This window comes from Perca fluviatilis, chromosome 10 (assembly GCF_010015445.1).
Source record: "Perca fluviatilis chromosome 10, GENO_Pfluv_1.0, whole genome shotgun sequence".
In the NCBI taxonomy this organism is placed as follows: Eukaryota; Metazoa; Chordata; class Actinopteri; order Perciformes; family Percidae; genus Perca; species Perca fluviatilis.
Window position 1 is genome coordinate 24,298,554 of NC_053121.1, and position 21,994 is coordinate 24,320,547.

The following is a 21,994-nucleotide window of genomic DNA, read 5'->3' on the forward strand; positions in this document are numbered from 1 at the left end:
TGCACATCTGCACACGCATGTGAATGTGGAGAGGCTGCTATAAGTGTATCCAGTAAATTGCCGACATTGCTTTGAAATTGTTAAAAAAAAAAAACATTGGCATTTGTGTTCTTTGGGGTACCTTTGCCTGTGACACTAATGCACAATATGTGGGAAAAAAAAATAATGAGAGAAATTTGTATCCTAAGTAGGTTTTACATATCTATGAGTCAAACATCCCATTCAGCTAGAACGACACTAAACTGTTCCAGCATTTGTATTTTGGCCAGCCTTGAGAAGGTGAGTGCTCAGTGTCTACGCGCTCATCCCTCTGTATATCTAAGATGTTTACTGCACACAACATGCAAGCAAACACGTGCACACACACACTTAAATGCACAAACAGAAACTCTAATCCTGACCCCCTCCTCTCTTCCTCTCCCTGCTTCCCTCCCCGGGCGTGGAAATGAAAGCTGGGCACTTCGGAGAGGATGGCTGGAAGAAATGAAGACGTGTCTGATTACCACAGCAACCAATGGTGATGCAGCGCTCCGTACTCTCTGCCCTCTGATAGGTCTTTGTCACTCTCTTCATCTCAAAGCCCATGTCCTTCCCTCTAATCCCCCTCCCAAACACAAACAGGCCAATCCTGAGACAAGGCTCAGGGGCTGGGGAGGGATGAAGGAGCTGAGGCTTGGAAGGAGTGAGGGATGTTGTTCAGGATGAGAAAAAGGAGCACCAGAAGCTGATGTGGGTGTGAGAAGGAGCCAGTGTGTTATTATTAATAAAGCATTAAAAAAGTGAGCACATCAAAGCATACAGGGGCTATGCTATCATACATGAAAGTACTGCACTATGGCTTAATGTTTCCTAAGGCGTGTTATGGTGACGCTGCTTTCATTTGAAATGCATTGTGTGGAAAATGGATTTTCAGGAGTGGGGAGAGAAAGCTTGGTGTGGGTGCAGACCATAATTTAAAACCTGACCTCATAGGCTCTTCAAAGTCTCTGTGTGTGGGTATATTTAGGACTTACGTACAGTATGTGTGAGAGACCTAAAGCACAGCTACATAAACAACAAATACATACATACGTGAGGGATGTGGACAACACCTGCAAAAACAGAGAATGCGCAATCAGTGTCACAACAAAATCAAAAATGCATAATTTCACATTTTGATCATTAGGAACTCACTTTTCTTTTTTTTCTTCTTTTTTTTCCCTTTCTGAGCAAAGGGTGTCTGCACCTCATTATATCGCACTTGCTCCTTCGTCGATCGAGGAAGTGACACATCTTACTCATCGTTCCCCCGTGGCCAGGTAATTATCCTAATCTACCTTCCTTCTGTGCTCCAGCTCCTGTGCCACACTGGCTCAGACCACCTCTGTGGCTTCATTATCAGTGCTGGGACTCATTAACGGCTCGATGGCCTAACTGTGCAGGCTGCTGGCAGAGAGAAACCATCGGTAAAGGAAAGAAGAAGAAGCAGGAGGAGGAGGAGGAGGCGGAGGAGAACAAGAAGAAGAGGGAAGAAAAAAATGAGACACTAAAGAGCAAGGGGCTGCCCTGAAGGATGACATCTCAATCATGAGGGACAATTCTTGCTAGTCCAACGGCTTTGGTTCCTTAAAAAATCATCGTTCACTGATGGAGGGTGAGGCTACAGGGCATAACAGTGTCAAAGAGGAAGGCAGAAGATCAGCGAAAGCACTTTCTGCAGGGCAAAATGACCATGAAGTGTGTGTGTGTGTGTGTGTGTGTGTGTGTGTGTGTGTGTGTGTGTGTGTGTGTGTGTGTGTGTGTGTGTGTGTGTGTGTGTGTGTGTGTGTGTGTGTGTGTGTGTGTGTGTGTTTGAGGTGACAAGTCGCCATGTCAATGTGTGTGTCCCTTACACACACCCCCACCTTGTGTGTTTGAAACAGCTATAACCTCACAACATACAGAAGGACTGGGGGTGGGATATGAGTTTCACTTTTTTCTGACAAATGACACCCTGACAGTTGGAAAAAATGTTGGGGTCCCTGAACAGATTTCGCAGTTACAAAAATAAAACGTGTTGGATTAGACAAAGACAGACATTTTACATTCTACTTTTGAACCCCAATGAGAGCATTGACAAATGCCACCCCACCCCCACTCCGTCTGTGCCATGATTGTTTTTTCTCTCTCCAGAAATGTCATATAGTTAAGAGGTGATAATTCTATATGGCACAAACAGACACTGACAGCTTCCAAGTGTATATAGCAAATAGGCTGACACAGATTGAGATGGTGTAATATATCTTTGCATTACTCTAAATAGCCATGCGAGCATTGCACATTTTTTATAGATTCCAGTGGAAACTTTTTGAAATGGATAAGAAACTCAACACAGAGCCATGGAGGTGAAAAAAAAGATATTCTTAGGTTAAAGTTATTGCAGACCTCAATGATCTATAGTATTCTTGTTTCTGTGTAGAAGTCTACATTTCAGAAAATCCAGAAACGCAGAAAACGATAAACAGCATGCTTAACCCTCTAAAAGTTGGTGTTAACATATTTTATAATTTTATAGGTTTTATATGTCATGCAAAACTTAACTGCAGCTGCCACTACAATGGTCTACACTCATATTATGACACATTGTTAAAGTGTAGGTGGGTTTGGCAATGTCAAATTAGAAACACCTCCACACTGAAACATCCTCTTTCACAGACAAAAATTAAACTGATCTCTGTTGCAATCTGGTGGTAGAGTGACTGGGACCAAATCATCTGCAAATGAACAGAGACTTTAAGGTAACTCACAGGACTGCAGGAACAATATGGTCCATCAAAGCAAGATTATTATTCTCAAGTAATGAATGAAGTCTGTCGACCCAGGAGGGACAGAATACTGAACAAGTTACGGTGCAGTGAGTGGCTTCTGAGTTCACAAAAAGAAAAAAACTTAAGACATCTAGCGATAGATAGTTTTGGTTTAATTTGTCTGGGTTTTGAGAGATTTCTGCCTCCACCGATTGAACAGGACTATTCTATCTTCAATATAAAGTAGTTCCACTGAAAACATTTCACAGGGGTTTGAGGTTTTTGGATTATACAGAGTAACAGGGCCATTGTTTCTGTAAAAAGGCATTGCTTTATTTACATTTTTTTTCTTTAAATGTAAATGAGATAAGATAGATATCTCAAAACATGCCTAAATAGAGCTAAATCTCATTGCATGGCTACAAATCGCTAGAGGCAAATGAAAACAATATTATTTATTTATTGTTATTTGGGTAAACCAACCATTTAAAATGGAATCTAAGTGATTATTATTGAATCGTGAGCTCATTGCTCATGCTGTGGTCCCACGCGGGTCGCATACTGGAGATGAAGAAGTGTCTTCTGCTAGAACAAGCACACCTAGCAGAAGAAATCTGTGGGTAATACAATTATTATTGTATTAAATGGTTGTTGTGAAAATTAAAGATTCTGTTGTGCACTGCAGGGTGATGCTCTGTTGTCCTCAATGCTGCTACTGGTGGCTGAAAGTTATATTGAAACATAAATGTTTACAAACCGCAAAATATCAACATCATAAAAAACGTGTGTCTTCACATGCTGAGATTTTACAAATATTCATATGCAAATAACATGGCCCATATTCTTTAAAGTATATTCTTGTTTCCTAGATACACTGCCCATCACCACAACTCCATTTACAGTGTCAGTAACCAGTTCTAGGGTCTGTAATTCCAAAATGAATCAGATGAGGCCGTTCTGAGCTCAGCCAGCATTAACATCATCTTAAGTTCTGCCTTTAAAAAATAGCAAATTGGCAAATTTATATGACTGAACATATGCTGATATGATACTTTCAGAGAAAATTAGCCTCACCCTTCTGCTACAGTACGGCTAAATATTGAAATGGTTCCAGCATAAAGTACCTTTCAGGACACCTATATTTGATAAGCATATAAACGGATGAATTAAAAGGTGACAGTAAATGGGCATGCTTAGGGCTCAGGAGGATATTAATATATTCTCCACCCAACATTATTGTCAGAGTCAGATGGCACATGCAGTTATATCAGAGGGGTAGAACTCTGTGTGGGGTTTGGTGCAGACAAGCATGAAGACATGCTTTATTTTTTGTCAGGGGTAATGTGATGATCCTTGATGCCACAACAACCTTTTTGCGCAGGATTTTGAATCAGAAACACGCTATAAATAAATATGCTAAAATGGGTTCCGTTGGGTTTATGCGAGAGAGACGGCTTCAAATGTTTCTTTTTTCTACCCACAAGAACCCTTTCAGTTAGAAAAGAGTTTTTGAAGGTTAGAGGTAAAACCAAACCTTTTAATGGCCTTCCCAGGTCACAAGACTGCTTGAAAGGTACGAGTCTGCTTATCTGAGCACCTCAATTTCTCTGTAGTAGATCACAACCTTTTGTTTACCATCCTGTGTCATGCTGGCACAGTGTACCTTTCTGCCTCAGGTCTTGTGCTGAGCAATGCGACTACATAGCATTGAATATTGTGAGGTAACAAATGTAAGACTTCTCAGTGTGTAAAGTGAATGCAGGGGAGGATACAGGCAGGTAAAGGTAGCGCTCACATGTAACAACCCAAACCTTACTCGCTCACAAGGATAACGAAGGAATGGAACAACCTGCTGTTCTGCAGCTCTGCTTTGACAAATCAAAATAGGATCCAGCTATGACGAGTTTAACCTCACAAACAAGCATCTCTATAACACATGAAATATGTGTTTTCTTCTCTCTAAAGGCTGCTTAAAAATACACAAATAACACTCACACGAAATATTGTTAGCAAAACACAGCCATGTCAAATCTTTTGCAGCATTTTGACAAATTGCAGTGTGTGTGTTTACACGTACCTTCACAGAAATGTGATATTAGTATGTTAAATTGCAGCTGACATTTGGCAGCAAAAAAAGCTATCAGCTGGTGTACAGGCAGGAGACACAAAGCCAAAATAGCTCTGAGAGATAATATGGAATATAATATGTTGATCATTAAAATATACTGAGCGTGAAAGTTCATTCTTCACCTTGGAAACAGTTTTACAAGATACTCTCAACTGAAAGGCCACTTACTAGCTTTTCCCTGACTTTTTAAATGCATCTGAGCTTTCAATCAAAAATATTTCACCACATAATATACTATTATTCCTCATGATATCTCTGATGTTGTGCATCAGAGTCCCTCATGACAAAACATATTTGGTGAAGAAAACACTACCTGCCTGGTTTTTAAATGTCTGTTTATATACCTTTAAATACACAAACCTCATATGAATCTCTGGTATGCATATTATTATGTTGAATATGCAGCAGTGGAAAGTAACTGAGTACACTTACAGTTCTTAAGTACTGTACTTCTGTATTTACAATGTACAGGTACTTCTACTTGAGTATTTCTATTTTGTGCAACTTCTTGCTTCTACCCCACTACATTTCAGAGGGAAATTATTATTTATATATTGAAATACATTTAGCGGAGAATACTTTTGGACTATGAAATGAAGTATTTTTACGCCTACTTTTACTTTAGATAAGGATGTGAACACATATTATACCAATGTAAAATATAGAATGTTTGCTGAAACACTTACACCAGGCTACTCTTAAAGTAAATATGGGTTATTAACAAAAGAACCCAGCCTGCCACCGCTGTTCTGTACACGTCATTAAAAGCTAATTGTGTTTCAATGTTTTCTTCTTCTTATGAAAACTACAATCATTGCTGTGATTAACAGGAGAAACGGGTCAGATCACAAGTATGGTTAGAGAACTAGGTTAGACAACCCATGATGACCCATTCACACCAAAATAAAACTTGTTTACTTCCATTTCAAAGCTAAAGCAGTGTGAAAAAAAACGTATAAAACATACTCTGATCCCCATCTTAAGCTGTTTTGGGGTGTACTTTTAGCTTTACAGAGGAGTCTGTTAAGTCAAACAATGGGAGAGCATTAAAACATGCCAATAGAGCAGTATTAGTCAACAGCCTGAGTCAATACACCCCACTGGGCTGCATGTCTTCCTACAAACACAAGCAATTGCTTTAGAAGGCCTCGGCACTAGATGGAAACATCAATTACTGTAAATTACACCAAAACAGTGTGAAACACTTCAATTTGTTAAATCTCCAGAGCAGTCTGAGCTGTTTTGGATGAAAGCAGAGCAAAGCACTGGAGTAAGATAATATTCAATAGCCCTAAGATACAGCACATTGCCCTATCTCTCCTTGGTCGTGTTTATGCATTGAATGGGGGAGTTATTTATATTTAGATTCCTGGGACTTACTTAGAAAGCGTTATCAAGCACGTAGAAAACCGAGCACAAAATATTATTTTTCCTGTGTGTAGCCTACTTTTTAAACGTGGAATTCAAAATAGGAGCACTCTGTCGCAGCCACACGACTTTTAAAATACACATCAGCTGCACCGTGTGCCCAGTCTTCGGTTGGCCTGTAGAAACACTTGCAAAGGCAGGGTGAAAGGTACGTTATGTGTTTATAAAGGCTTTCATCTCAAAGTCCCGGGACACAGATTGATACATTCTGCAGTACGACTACATTGAGACAATGTAAACAAAGGATAAAATACCCTCTTGGTTTACAACCTCACTTTCGTACACAGCATAACCACAAATGATAGCCTTCTAAAGGAAGCGACTATGCTCCAAAACAAAACACGTCCAATTTCGACTAAACTTTGTAGTGCTTCAATGACTTCCCTCGATATGGTTGATTATCCAGGAGGGGTGTTGGTTGCTGGGGACAGATGAAGATTTGGCTGTTTCAGGGAACATTTTGGGAGGAGGGCGGGGGGGCTGGAGTAAATGAAAGACAAATGCGAGTAGTGCCCACTCAGCTATTTTCCCAGTCAAGATCAAAGGCACGCCGGACTGGCCGCTCCACGGGAAACTTGAGATGGGTCCTGCCTTTGTTTGCTGTTGCTAGGAAACCTGCACAAGGCTGAAAGTGTTTGCAGTGGGGTACAACATCAAAACCATTTCCAATATAAATTTTGAAGACAGCCATGTATTTGTGTCCTGGGCTTTAAATTTACTGAGTACACTGAAAACACTTAACAAATAATGACTCATCCCCTCTGTTAGTCCTGGAATAAATTTCTTGGTGTTTGTTTAAAAAAAGAAGTCGTTACAATTACACATGTGCACATTTAGAAAGGGCACTTGTGTGAAGACTATGTTTAGTATCAGTGCTCTGACAGTATGTAAGCATCACCGTGTTGATGCACAAACTAAATGCACTAAAACACAGTAAAAGCCAGATTAATAAACTTTGTGGCCCAGTGCAGGAACACACAGCACGTGAAACTGCACACGCAACTTAAATTTAGTTTGTTACATTTATAAGCTTAGGTTTGGCTTCCCAACGAAGCTAATTATGATGCTGTTATCTATTAATGGGCCCCATGATAGTAAGACATGGCTAGACATGTGTCACAGAGAGCTCATTACATATCATTAGTTCAACACTCCAATAATGTCTACACCTGCTGAGCAAGAGATAATGACTTGGCCCCTGATATTTGCAGGACTATTGTCTACCAAGCAAAGCACCACCAGGAGGATAGGTCCACAGGCTGGAGAGCCGCATGAAAACTGATAAAGCTATAGAATAACTTAAGGTTGTTGAGAGCTACAGTGAATGCAGCACAACAAAAAAGAAAGCAGCATTTGTTTGGTTTTAACAGAATAGGGGAATAGTTGTCACTCAAATAAAAAAACAACATCCCTACCATCTGTTGTCATTATATAACTCTTGCAAAAAAGCAAGAGAAATGTTACAAGTTAGATGTGCATTTACATCCTTATAATATAATTGTACATGTCCTGTTTGAGTGGCTCTAGCTTACCCAGTATTACATAAACTTGTCTGTATAACTTCTCTTTAATCTATTTTCCCTTATTTTTTTAATTTTAATGGTGTACATGGGCTGAATCTCATACTTAACTCAGTTAAATACACACATGATGAAAAGCAGTAAGAGTTATGGTCTACTGTAGGAAGATTTATAGATCCATACATAGTATACGGAATCTGTCTTATGACTAATGGGACACAAAAACAGCAATCGCCACAAAAGTGACCTTCGTGCCTGGAACGATAAAGATTAGAATGGTGCTGTGTCTGCCTTGTGTTTTCACTACTTCAGCCAACTGGCACAGCGCTGGCGTCCTCTCCCCGGCTCCCAGTCTGCCATGATGACAATGGCAACCAGCTACTACATGGCATGTAGAAATGACAAAGCAAGCCAATGGATATTTGGAAGATATGAAGATAATACAACACCACTGACCAATTGCTCTGTTAAGAAAACGTAGTCCTGGGCATCGCTATAATTCCTGGGCATTGCTATAACCATTTTGCATTTCTAGGACATCAGCCTCTTCATCAATGTTTACAGTACAGTGTGCTTTCCATGGCTTTAAAAGAGGCAATTGCTATACTGGAAAGAAGAAATTAAGTTCTTGGAGGATTCTATGTTTGTATCCTCTAAAGGGCTGATTTTCTTCTAACCAACTAAAAGTGGCCTACATTCTAGTGTGCCACGAGCTTATCTGCTGTGTCCTGCCTTAACCTGCTCCAGTCAGTAATAGTGTGTGTGTGTGTGTGTGTGTGTGTGTGTGTGTGTGTGAGAATGTGCGTGCGTGCATGCGTGCGTGCGTGCACGTTTGAAGCTTCAGCTGAGAAATAGGCAGTGTAGAACAGACAGTGGCAAACAGATTCAACATCCATTTGTTTCACAATTAAAGAAAAAAGTCAAGGCTAATCCTGCTGTTATTGTCTTCAGAAGACAAGAGTTGTCTCCTCCTGTCACTGCAACCAGAGATCCACCCCTGCGTGACATCACTGTGAACAAACTGCAACTAAATCCTGCATCAGCAGTCAAAATACACTTTAATTGGTGTGTGAAAAGCTGTAGCATCAACTGAATATCCTGTAGATTTATGACTTTGAAACGAAACGACTTTGTTCATTTGGCTGCCACCTGCCTCTCTAATACAAATACTTTACTATAGTTATCAACACAGACTCATATTGGGTCTAATTTGTTTGCTAAATCTCTGGCTACATTTAGGAATTCCCTGCCAACAGGCTGCTATTCTGGAGGGCTGAAAGATTGTTTGATTAAAAAAAAAAAATAACGTACATCTGAAACATAAATCTCAGCAAATTTTGAAAATTCATAAATCATCTATTAGAGAATTTATGAATAATGTAGACTTATACAGCCATCAGAAGTTTGAATATATAATAAGTATGAAAACACAGTAGGAAAGATTTGAATAGAGCCATGCAAAAGTATGAATATTACAAATATAGTCATCCAATAATAATAAGCTCATAAGATCTGATCTGATGATGTTAAAAGTTAATTATGGTTCATTTACATTTGATTGATAATTTATGCTAACATTTCCATTCCAATGATCTTTACACCGTAAAGATGGTGTATCAAAGGACAAATTATCTGCTTGTTTGAGATAAAGAGGTCAATATTTTTTTTACTTTCAACAAGTGCAACAAGAGCTTTTGTTTATTAGTTAGACAAACGTGTCTGCGCACTAAAATCTACAACTAGTATACAATGAAGAATCCACCCTGTGTTTGTTTTGTGCTCCTTCAAAGCCTTGACAGGTCTGAATGATAAGTTAGCACAGTAGCCAAGATGCTTCTCTAAACAGTTCACCTCTGTTTTTGGGGATGACTGCTGCCTGAACTCTGTACCCCCACTGAGACAATAAAACGGCTGGATGACTATGGGACTAGCAGAAAGGCCGACAGTTTATAACTCAAGAGAGGCGAAGCTATACAGCCTGTGTGAAGATAAAGATTTAGTAACGGTAAGAGATTGGAATTCTCTTAGTCTGAGGTCAGACAGGCAAAGTTACCTTTCTTAATTCCCTGAGGGCGCATGAGGAGACCCTGGACTCAAGCTGGAGCACACAGTTACATCCCTTCAGCTCGAGACAATGGAGTTGTCGCAGTGAATCAGAGACCTCATCATTCCAGCCAATAATTGCTTACTTGGTTTGTAAATGGCATGCACTATCTTCAGTAAAAAGAACATTATAGTCCGTCTCTTGCGTTCACTTTGCTGCAACCTTTTACAACCTAATAGAAGTAGTAATATACGGGCGTGTAGGGAAAGAATAGTTCACTTAATGTCTCATAAATGACTGGCTATAGCCTCAACAATAACTGGCTCTACATAGACTTAATTTAGACCTATATGATTTGGTTTACACTCAGAGTATAAAGCATGCAAACATTAACAGGTCTTTTATTTTATTTTCTTCATTTTATAAATCTTTAAGAGGTTAATTACACTGACATGAGAAAAAAAAAAAGTCATATACACCTTCGACCATGTTCTGTCCACTAGTAATAAAAACTACACAATGATTTAAGATTATTAATTTAATATCTTGATTTGTGAGAAGTAAGTAATGAATCCAACTTAAAATTGCAGCTTTTGTCGTTTTTTTTAAGGTTGTAGCTTTTAGTTTGGATTTTTTTCACACAAATAAAACACAAACATCAGTGTATGGACCTTCAATGGTAGCTGTAACTGCTGCATTCAAGATATTCTAATATAATAAAAAGAAACAAGAGCATTAAAGCCACTTACTGCAGAATATTTGGACTATTTTCATGACAAATTTCTACACTAAGAAAACCTAGAGCATCCTAAGACGGACAATGTATCTAAATTGGAATCAGAATACTTTATTGATCCCCTCAGGGAAATTAAGTTGTAGTTAAGTTGCAGTTGCTCACAGTTAGATTTAAGGTAGAAAATTAGAGTAAGAAAAAAAAACTAGTCCATAGGTGTATAAAATAACATAGCTACAGCCATATTTAAAAAAAATTTAAAAAAGAAGATAAATGTGTACACTGTACACATTTAACTCTTAATTTTGTTAAAAGCAACCAAAAGTTTAAACATTAGACCAGTATTATCTTAAGAGTGACCGGTACATTATGATACAGGAGTAGTCTTGATCTTTTCACACTCTAAGAAAGAACTGTTATTGGAGAGGATTTGCTGTGAGATTCCCTTTTCATTCTAACGGTATTAAAAAGCGTAAAGACTGGGAGACAGAGGAGTGGGGCTGACGTCACAGACTAAGAGTCACCCGCCGTGTGTTCGGCGTCTCCAAGTAAAGACTTATCTGCAAAGAAGTTTGGACGGACAATGTGGGTGGACAGGGCGTGAAACTACTATCATCATCAGCTCTGAATGAAAAAAAGAAAACATATCTTCCACAAAAAAGAAGGCTCATTCCAATTCAGCTGCGTTGTTAGGACAACGAGAACCATCCCTCAGATGATTAGTTCCACTTCAAAAGAATTTACTTTCCGCAGTGGAAACGTCCCCCTTTTGTGTCCTTACACAGGGTTTTCTCAGCCCAAAAGAAGAATCGTATGTTTAGTCAGCCTGTTTATTATTCCTTCTGTTCACACTACAATTGTATTAAATAAATAGACTACTACTAACAAAGGCCTATTAGCCAATAAACATGTCCTGGTACACACAAAAAAAGGCTAAATCACAATCTCCGCATAAGAATTAAGATACTCTAAATACTGGTAAAGGCATAAACTACATTGCTCAGGACATGGTGCCAACTCAGAATGTCTTGTCACTGACATCATGAAACATGCATGTTATGTTGTACATATTTTGTCTAACTGGGGATTTGTGGCTCCATCTCATTTTGACAGACGCCACCCTTGCAAAACAGCACTAGTCACTGGACACTGGTGATGCTGTAAAGCGGCAGTATGCAGTGCATTTTCAGGCACACATATTATACAGAAGATTTAACTTCTGATAAGCAGAATGGCCACAGTCACTGATAGAAGTTGTAGAAGTAGTAATAAAAAATCTAATAAACATGCTATGCACACTTTAAATTTACATTACACACATTTCACATGTTAATACTTTAATTTACTCCAAAATGGACTAAAATGTCAGTCTGCCAAAAAATAAAAAACGTAACGTAATGTGATTATTAATGTGTGGTTAAAGCAGCAGATCAAAGAGAGTTACAGTAGTTTGCTTGATTGATAACCCGACTTCCTTGACATTTTAACGACTCAGTTGAAGTTCTCCTAGTTGTTCAGATAAACAGACATCTTGCTGGAGTCAAAAATCACAAAAGAGGCGGAGAAAGAAGGTGGTGAGCACATCTAAACGCAGATAAGTGAAATCGGGATGAAAAGTTTGGGGGTTTTGACGCAGCCTGCAATTGGCAGCTGTGATATTATGGTTGGCTTTATTGGATTTTTTTTTTTTTAGGTTTATTTTTTAAGCTGAATTTCTAAATCAGCCAGAAATACAAACATGTCTGCAGGCCTTTAGGCAACATGCAACAATAAGTAAAGCTGTCCTTCTTGAACAAATAATCAGTATATATAAGAAACCTTAACAACGTATCAATTATTGTATTATTTATTAATTTATGTTTTGCCGGAATGAAACTCTATCTTGTTTTTTTATATAAAATTCGACAACTGTAAAATCCTGGTAGATATAAAAATAAATAGTGGGTCTAACCACTTCAATCATTCCAGTGGTCCACTACTGCACTGTCTTTGATGACTGTATATTGCAGAATGAATATTGACTAGACGTGTGCCTGGTGTGGCTCAGGAGCATCTATCCTTCCCTTCATGATCACTGATGAGCCTTGTGACCTACAGTATATTAATATGCTCAGCAGAAAGAGGCCTCTTGGCACAGGACACGCTAGCAGAAGCCCTTTAATGTTAGCAACTGTCAAAGCTTTGATTTCTGATTGATGAGTAAGGTTGGCGCAATAGCAGAGTGACACTACTGATCATCTCGGCCCTTCTCCCACAACAGGAAACCGCAAAGCAGCCCTGCCCCTCAAACCCTCAGCAGCTACCACATCACATTTGAAACTGTAAAATAAGTGCCTCAAGGCTAAAAATGTACAGGATAAACAAGATGTGACATATATTGACTGAGCAGGATGGAGGCAAACAAGTCAGAATGAAAGAGAGAAATTGAAACAACTTTCTCACTACACCTGTAGTTTTTGTTATTTCAAAAGACTATCATAAAGCATGTACACTCAGGTGTCAGTTTTTTAGCTACGCAAAGCTCAAACTCAGCTTAATACAGCCCTGCAGTAAATAATAACTTCATACAGGTTATAGTGTTCATTTTTTGTTGTAACGGTTATTAGAGAGGTGTTGATTCAATGTTATGGTCATTTTGAAAGCTGTAGTTTGTTGTTCTTTTGAGTTGCAGTGCGTTATACTGGGAGGTGTTTCTAATGTTTTGCAATATCACATTTATATCAACAAAGGCACAGATATTAGAAACACCTCTCAATGAAATGCAATACAACGAAACAGCACTACAAAGTACATCCTCCAATATGACCACAAAGTTGCATTGGTAACACTTTATGGCTCCCTATTTAGCCTTCATAAGCAGTATATAACCATTTAATAAATGCACACTATAATGCAGTTGTACATCAGTTTTGCATTTATCAAAAACTCTTTCTATGGGCTCCCATAAGTGGAGGCTCCTGTATAAACAGATAATGAGTGACTGAATACAGTAAAAACAGTTATAATGTATTACATTATAATATAAAATATGTCAGAGCAGAAGTTATAATTGTTGCCAAAAAGTGTTGATTAATCAACGTTTAAAAATGTTGGTATATACTACATTACATGTGTTATACACCATTTATTAAAACTTTATATACTGCCTATAAATGCTTAAAGTATGGGTTTTCCATTGTGTCAGCTGCATTAGTTTAAGATAGATGTACCAAATACACTAGCAACTGAGTGTTATGTGCTAACTATTTAAAATCTAAAAAAGCAAACCTGCTTGTATAGGTGCAACTTCATGGTGGATGCAGTGTTTGACCCTCTGGCCTCTACAGCACGGTTTAATATCACAACAACAGGGAGAAGAACCATCATCACAATAAGTAGTAAAAACACACTCAGTGGTTACTTTATTAAGCACACCTGTACAATCTAATGCAATCCAATACAGCTGTGCTGTCATGAAGTCTACTTTTATGATGCTTATTGTGTTCAAAGGTGCGGTGTAAATTCAATTATATGTTTTAGCAGTGAGGTTATAGTTGGTGGTGTTTCACGGCAGACATGTTGGCATGTCATAGTAGGAAAAGCACAGGTGTATTCAAAACCATTAATGATGGCTGCATTCCACTTAGGAGAGGCCCTGGTATTGTGCATGCTGACTCACTGAAATAGCTTCCTGGGACACTTGATGGAATTGAGCCATCGTTAAGGTTATCAATTTCAGCTGTGCTTTTCCTACTATAACAAGTCAAAACGTCTGCTGTGAAAAAGGTCCATTATATTCAAAGGTGTTTCTAATATTCTGCCTCCCTCATTTGTAAATAGGGAGGACACAAATTAGACCTGTCAACACCTCTCAGTATAATGTAGCCCAGTGCAACACCACCTTTGACTACAACCTCAGTAATAAACATGTATTTTGAATTTACAAATTTTAAAAGGTAGAATAGATGGCAGAGCTGTTGGATTGATTGCACAGGTGTACCTAATAAAGTAGCCACTGAGTGTAAATAAAGCCCAAAAATGAAGACGGAAACTGAATTATGGTTCAAATGCATTATTGTCTTTTTTCTCCCTTTTTCTAATAAATGAGGACGAACTGACTTGGAGAGGGGAAAAAACAACTTTACTCAACTGCAACTAATTGCTCCTTTCATCTATCCAATTAAAAGCAGAATTCTAATCCGAGTAGTTTATTTCTTGTTTTGATAGCTCATCATGTGCCACAGCCTTTTAATCAGCACAAAAATGTAAGTATTGCATATTAATTCAGCACACGTTATTTACACTGCTGATTTTCATCACACTCTCCCTGCGCAAGACTCCTCTTGGGCTGATCCCACAGAGACTGGGCCTAATTGACAACCATGATGTGTTGGCAAAGCTAGCCTGCTAACTGCTAACATTTTCAATCCATACCCACTCAGGTCGGTATGTGTGAGAAGGTGTGAGGAGGTTGTTAAAATGGTGCTGAGGATCAATAGGATGTTGTTGTTAGTGAGAGACCTTTTAAGGGAAACATCAGTAAGGTGGCATCACAAGTTGTCATGTGTGATGTTTGTGAAATGTATCTGGAATGTCTCTACCTTCAGCAGCCTATAAACAGTCGGCAGCCTCCCTGAATTTTCTGTGATGAAACAGCTCAGTTGCATGAGGTAATCTCACCCTTACCCAAATGAGATGATAATGCTTTCACTCAGGGAATTCAGCAACACCTAGAAGGAGGCAGTGCAACTCAAATGGGACTAATAATAGAGCCTCCGTTCTCTTAACTTGGAATCTATATTATACGCTTCAAAAATGAGATCAACTATATGGGTCAGTGGGATTTCTGTAAGAGAAGAAAATAAAAAGGAGCAACCAAACGAAAATGTGCTCTGCTGACAACAGATCTGAGGAATGCAGCAGCTAATAAGAAAATTATTTGGGCAGAGTAACAGCTCAGAACTTTAATTACCAGAGCTGGTTTTAACTGATTGAAAGGAAATACATGTCCACACTCGTGTGCATGCATGCCTAATTATTTTCAACCCCTTGATTGTCTAAATAGGCTTTATAAATAAAAGCACAAGTGACTTGAAATGTTCAAAGGAAATTATTTTAAAAATGGAAATGATCAAAGAGCACTCTTTCATAATTTCTGTGATCTAGAATACACAGGGACTTCAGTCCTCCATGCTGCTGTGGCCTAGGCTTAACTTTGACACACACACACACACACACACACACACACACACACACACCCACACACGCACACACACACACACACAAACTACTTCACCCATCTGGTTTTCTCAGGGGACAATAAAAGACATGTATTGGTCTCCATCTTTGCTCAGGCTGTCCACCCATTAAACAGAACTAATAGAAAAAAACAGCATAAATCAATATCATTATATCTGATATATGAGATGAGATATCATCTATATAGGCATCCTGGGTGATGGATTTACAACATAGAACAACCGTTTTTATTATGGAGATGAATACTAAAGCGTGTTTAGATAATTATGTCAGTGACTTCACGTTGCCTCTGGCACCTTGTTCACATGTGTATTACCAACAGCCCACGCTGGTTCCTGATCCGATTACTCGGTTGTTTATGTTACTGGCTGGTATCTTTACTTTATGTGTTGATAAAATGAAGTAAATGTACATTTCAAAACATTTTGTACTTACAATACAGCTGTGTGGTAGGAAGCTGGAGAGAAGAAGTGGCGTCTTCTTTTCCCTATAAGCTTCTTGGCATTATTCATGGCCCCTCAAATGTGGTACATCCTAAATGAAGTCAATGTACAGAGCATAGTTAATGATGTGTTTGATCAAGTGAAATACAGTACAGTTTTTAGTGATGAATGTATAGCTGGGCTTGGTATGCTGGTGCTCTTATGTTTCAGATATTGTACAATTTCAAACGAGAATGTCACTGATTCCACAGTAAACTCATCTCTCTTCTCTTCCACATTTGTTGACCTGATATCTGTCAAAGGAGGGTGGGGATTTTGGTTTTGTTATACTGAAGGCGTTGCATTTCCAAGGGAATAAGTTATTTTTGTTGCAGATCAATATTTCCAAGACATACCCCAGTTACACAGAAGTATTGCATAATTTGTTACATAACTGAAGGAATACCATGACATTCACACCACAACAATACAGATAATGTAGATAAAGGAGTGGAGCTGAGGATAAGTGCTAATTACCTCAGCCATATCCCACTTTAATAAAGGGACTATATGAAAAGCTCTGTTTTTGCATAGGTGATGGATTTTTTATCCCCTGCCTCTTCCAGATACCTCGAACACAGGATTATTCCCTGCGGACAGAAATAGATGCAGTCAGTTCTGCCTTGTTCTTTTTGAAAGTCATCTGTGGAAGAGTGCAAACTTCACTGGTTTAAGTCAACAGAGATACTGGCATAGTACTGATCCATGGGACAAAAACACTGCAGCTGTTCTTGATGTTAAATGTGTTAAAAGAGCTCACACACACCTACACATCCCAATTACCATATCATAGCATACATCCAATACAAGGTTAGGCTACTTCATTGATCATGAAAAAGATGAAGGGACAGTCTATCACTTTCCCTTTGCCACTCTTAAATCTGTTACCTGGGCTCTTCAAAGCAGCACTAGTGGCTAATTACTCTCTCTCATGCCCCTTGTGCTCCCTTTAGCCTATGGCTAATGATAAACAGTTCCCATCAATAGTTCTTTCACTTCAGAGGAACCTAAATGACAATTTGGTCTGTTTGGATTATTTTATTGTTGACTGTAAACAAATAAAGCAACAATGGGTTACCTTGTATTTATTCCTGCTATCTCTGTGCCATGAGAGTGCTTCTGTCTGTGTCTTGCACTTTAGGATCAACACCACACCAAATCACATTTGTCCCCTCCATTAATGTCACGGCCTTAAAGCAACATATCATCACAGTGCGGAGCCTGGTCTAACTGTAATTGAAAAGGCCCAAGGGGAATTCCTGGGAAGTGTGTGGGGCCCCGCTACCCTACATCCATCATTGTAAAGTTAGGCCCTTGGGTGTTCTTGTTACGCTGAAAGTTAACAGTGAGATCGCCGTGCGTCCACACTTACAGCTCTCTAAAATGTGGCCCTGTGGGCCCCCAGGACTGCAACAAACGCTATACATCAGCTGACGACAACATACAGCATCATGTCAAGTACATATTAATTTGACGGCCACATACGCAAGTAGTGCAAGCTTGAGCGTGTCAACACGTCCATGTTCATCGAATGGATGGACTTCAATAGGGATGTGATCAGAAACAGAATCCTTCCTTCAGATGTCGAGTTCACAGGCTTGATTACACAGCCGCCTTGCAATGCATACTGCAACAGATAAAATTAAACACTCCCGATTACTTACTGCTTTGAAACACCCTGGACTGTGATCAATGTGATCTCTTTTTTTTTACGTTCAACCTCAAAGGACAGAGATTTGAGAAATCATACAAAAAGTATTCAAATGCAGTATCTCACAACATAAGTGATTTGTTGCTAATGAAATGTGATAGTTTTGAGAGACAGCAAAGGCAACAGGCACGTAGGGTCTCTTGCAACTGTTTTTGTAAAATCTAAGGCATTGTGCTCTTTAGGCGTTACGATCAAAGCCTTTATAACATTTTCTAACAAACGCTTCAAATGAATTCAATAAAATATGAATCATTAAGCAGAGGTTTCAAAAATGTAACAAAAAAACAAAGATCATATACTGTAGAAGTGTAAAGAAGCACAGATTAAGATAAAGGCATCAATTCCTGCTCCTACCTGCAGATTTAAGCATATTCATCTGGCTCTTCACATACATGAAAGCTACCAACTGCCCTTGCCAGCAAGTGGAGGACATTAAGGCTCAGCCTGGTTGATCTCTGATGACAAGGGTCTGGAGGAGGGATTAGATGCAAGGGGACCAAAGTTATGGTCATTCCCTTAAAAGGATGGCACTGCATCATCATAGGCCTGGAGCTTACAGGAGTTGAAAGATCTTCAAAGGTCTGCTCACCCCACACAACTTGCTCGAACTCCTCCAAAAAACTTAGGTGTATGAACTTTGAAAGATGGGGACTTTTAAAATATGATTTATTTTCTTTTTGCATTGCATCAGGACGCAACAAATACAGCAGGCCATATCTAAAATCTTTTCCTCTCAGTTTGTTGTTTATTCTTCATTTGAGATCATCATTGTCAGTCATTTGGTTATCTCGTGAGCTTACCAGCTCATAGGAGACCATTAAAAGCCTTCATGATATCTCAGAAACTGGCTCATCAGAAAATGTCAAAATATCTGTTATGTAAGGCATGGATAATAAATGAAAAAAAGAAGAAAAAAAAGACATCTTTTCATGAACCATCCACAGGGGCAAGTTGCAATGCATCAAAAGACAAATATGCATTAGATATGAGGATAGGCGGGGCATTTCTATTCCGCTGCATGTGGGCTATTCAGCGATACTCAGTTTTTGGCAAATTCTGCAACAATAGTTGGGAGAGCGGAGTGTTCAAGGGGCTTGGGCTTAAGTTGACAGTGGAGCAACCATTGGGGAGAGTAAATAGGAGCCTAGTTTAATAAGCCCTAGTGCAGGCTGGACTACACAGGGGGCTGGCACCGCTGAAATCAGAAGACTGCAGATGAAGATGAGAAAGAAATCTAAAGGATCAGTCTGATTAAGTCATAAGAGCACAGAGCAGGGACTCCACATTCTTTTCACCATTCCATGATTTGTAAACACATTAAACATGTGCAAATAATTGTAATGATTGAATTATCTTACATTAGAGCCCTGCTTCCGAAGGTGCGTTAAAGATTATTAATTGTCAAGCTGTCAAATTAACACAGGCTTAGACATGAAACAGATTACCTTACCAATGTTCTCAGAAAAGAGCAAGTGACATGAGCTACACATTCTCGTCACTCCACTGTTTCTTCTTATTGACAGTTCCATTATGTATTGTTCAATCTTTTCCTTTAGAATCAATCGTTCTTCATTGTTACAATTGCCCTTAGTATGCATTGTTAGCATCACTGATGCTTCAATGCCAACCCCCTCCGTAGCTACCATTCTCCAACTGGAGAGAATGTGAAAAATAAATTAAAGCAGCAGTGAAGCTACATCCAGTTTACCATGAGGGGTTGCAATTTTCCACTGAGAGAGGGGCAGTGTATAGAAAAGCAGATATATGAGTCAAGTTCCATGCATGTTTGGAGGAGAATCTGGCAACTTACCATGGAACCACACTGGCAGAGATTAGGGGGCCATCATGAAGGAGCCATAGAGGGTGAAGATAGCCAGGAGCTGCAGGGATAGAGATAGATGAGACGGAGGAACAAGAGGACCTGGAAAAAAAAGGAGAGGGGGCACAGAGGGGTGGATGAAAAGAACGCAACTTGGGGAGCAACATCACCACTGGTTTGACCAGGGGAGGCTGGGGGAAAAGCCAGAGATTCAATTAAAATCGCACTTGGTCAGTCCGAGTCAATGCTGATACAGCCTCTCCAGCCCGAGCCGAGTGCTTAAACCGTACTTGGAAAAGTATGGGAGCTGCACAGTGTAAGTTACGCAATATGTCATACATGGTTATGATGATGCATAACACCAAAGACCCTGATGTGAAAAAGCAGCCCACCTCCTGGTACACAGCTGGGGCTCAACCCAAGTATGGCATAACAGAAACGCAGGGGGGGGATGAGGGGGCAAGATGGCAATTCAATGTGTTCCAAGGTGAAATGGATTTATTTACATTAAATTGATAAGTATACCCTGTATACCCTATCCAAAATGGCGCCAGCGCTTGTTGCTAGGCAGAGAGCGCAAGAGTAAAGATGGCGGCGGGCAAGTGGCAAACTGGGAAGCGGAGGTCTAATCAGTTGTGATTACTGGGGGGAAGGGTGTGGCAGGGTTCAGTGAATATGGAATATTACCACGGCTTGGTCAAAAATGCACAACTGAAGAATTACATAGGCCACTGTAGTCAGAGAAATTCACTGTTTAGGTTGCTGCCTTTTGGCTTCATACATGTCCTCACACAACAAACGGAAAATCAGTTCAGTTCCAAATTGCAAAATCAGATGCTTCTCTATGCACAAAATAGTGTTTGATCACCTCTATTGTGTTTTCTGTGAAGAGATTTACTATTTTTAGAAATGGAGAACAGAGGGGCAGAATGTGGCAATGCATACAATAGTTGGGGTTTAGAAGATGAGCTCTGAGGTAGAATATCTTGAGATTCCTCTAAAAGCATTGATACTACAGTAACAAAAACATTTGATGCAAGCTATTGATAAGGTTGCAATACAAGAGAAAGATATCTCATACATTTCAGTCATCACATCATTAAAGTACTCTGATCAAAGCCAACCTTGTTCACCTCAATTTACTGGAAGAAAGAAGCACTTCACAACTTAAATATTTTACAACATCAACCACTTGAAATGATCTATCTTAGACCATATCACACCACTTACCACATCTTCAACTCAAGGAAAATAATTATCTGAAACGACCTGAGCAGCACTGAATCAGCAGTATTTATCAGATACACATTCATTACTCATTAAACAAATAATAAAAAAGACTTATGTAGTTGTTGTCTTTATCAAAACGGAAATCCAGGTACTGAAAATTATGGATGTCTTTCAGCAAGATGCCTCATGGAAAGCTAAAAGCGGAAATTTACTGCAGTGATACTCAAAAGGGATTTGCAAAAGGCATCATCTAAAAATACTTGACTGTCCCTAAAGATGTATCCTCATAAATATCATGCGCAACATGTACTTTTTAACCAGCACACAACACACAAACTACTTCATCACAGCTTTGCAAAATATTGAGAAAAATTACAATTTGAGCACGTAAAATGTGCTTACAGAGCAATGTTTCACTCAAAAATATGAGAATTAAAACCGTTTTGGGATGATTGTTATTTTGAAATGTTTGTTTGAATATAGAAGGATGAATGTAAAAATGTAAAAATAATATGAGTGTCTTGTGGTCCTATCTACCTAGCAATTTGTCTTATAACAGCACAATAACCAAAGTCTTCTGAACTTTTAAAGTGCCCGAAAGTGTATTAATATGGTTGACACTGGAAGGAAAACATCTAATGCAGTCTTGGAGCATTCACTCCATGTATTTTTGTGGCCATCCAGACAACTGCCCCTCCATCAAATCCTTTCACTGGAATAAGGAACATCCTTTTTACAGCTAGTTAGCTGTCAGATCACTGTAAGCATATATTTCAAAGAGATGTAAAATGAACGCACTCTTGACCTGAATTCCTTTTGATATGTGTGAAACAAATAGCATATATAATAGCAGTCATCATCCCGATGCAAAATGCTGACATCCATACATATAGGTA

The 21,994-nt window shown here is 39.1% G+C and overlaps 1 long non-coding RNA gene across 5 annotated transcripts in view; it reads right to left on the reverse strand.

The window, feature by feature from the left end:
• Positions 1-425: 425 nt before the first annotated feature.
• Positions 426-21,994, reverse strand: part of LOC120566461 — an 82,334-nt gene continuing 60,765 nt past the window's right edge. For 3 of the 5 annotated variants that reach the window (XR_005640404.1, XR_005640402.1, XR_005640403.1), the window contains exons 2-7: positions 19,860-19,970; positions 17,824-17,965; positions 16,816-16,928; positions 16,292-16,390; positions 1,174-1,425; positions 426-1,091 (exon numbers count right to left, since the gene is read on the reverse strand). This is a non-coding gene — a long non-coding RNA (uncharacterized LOC120566461). The remainder of the gene's footprint in view (positions 1,092-1,173; positions 1,426-16,291; positions 16,391-16,815; positions 16,929-17,823; positions 17,966-19,859; positions 19,971-21,994) is intronic. The other 2 variants (XR_005640405.1, XR_005640406.1) reach the window with 1 other exon arrangement.